This window comes from Elephantulus edwardii, unplaced genomic scaffold, assembly GCF_000299155.1.
Source record: "Elephantulus edwardii isolate Elephantulus edwardi_28Jun2011 unplaced genomic scaffold, EleEdw1.0 scaffold00061, whole genome shotgun sequence".
Lineage (NCBI taxonomy): Eukaryota > Metazoa > Chordata > Mammalia > Macroscelidea > Macroscelididae > Elephantulus > Elephantulus edwardii.
In genome coordinates, this window is record NW_006399811.1 from 8039663 (window position 1) to 8040253 (window position 591).

The 591-nt window shown below is 44.0% G+C and overlaps 1 protein-coding gene across 1 annotated transcript in view; it reads left to right on the forward strand.

Annotated features, from left to right (window-relative positions):
- The window catches only part of FAM20B (family with sequence similarity 20, member B), a 30295-nt gene that overhangs the window by 24832 nt on the left and 4872 nt on the right, over window positions 1–591 (forward strand). The gene's annotated exons all lie outside the window — the stretch shown is intronic.

Below are 591 nucleotides of genomic sequence, written 5' to 3' on the forward strand. Positions count from 1 at the left end.
TAAAAAAATTTTATTTTTAAGTCTGTATTTTAAAAACCAAACCTTAAAAAGGAAATCAAGAAATGATCGTGCCCTAAGGGACTCCTTTGCAGAGCATCGCTGCTGTAATTGGAAAGCACAAGCACAGAGGATCGGCAGGGCTCGCCTTGCTTGACTAATTGAGCGGCTGTCCTGGAGTCACTCCCAGATTCACTCTTAGGACACAGACTGTCCTTCCAAACAACTGATCTGTTTCTCTTTTCTTCCTTTAAAAAAATAAATTCTACACAGAAGTTACATTTTACCCAAGCAGCCCTGCCTTGTCTTCATGGGCAGAGAGAAGCAGTGTCACCCTTGTTGTTACCACCTGGTAGATCCTGGCTCCTGGCCTCCCCAGGTGTGAGAGAGAACTGCTCTAGAGGGCTTTCAGGCTTGTGATCCCTCAGGACCAAATTGCAAGGGCTGTCTTCTGAGGAGTGTCTGGGTGTGTTCAACTCACCAAGCCTCCAGGTTGATGGTGGAGTGCTTAATTGTGTGTGTCACCCTTTAACTCAGAATTATAAATGTCTTTGAAGGAAGCGCTTTTTTTTTTAAATTTTGTTGTTGGGGTTT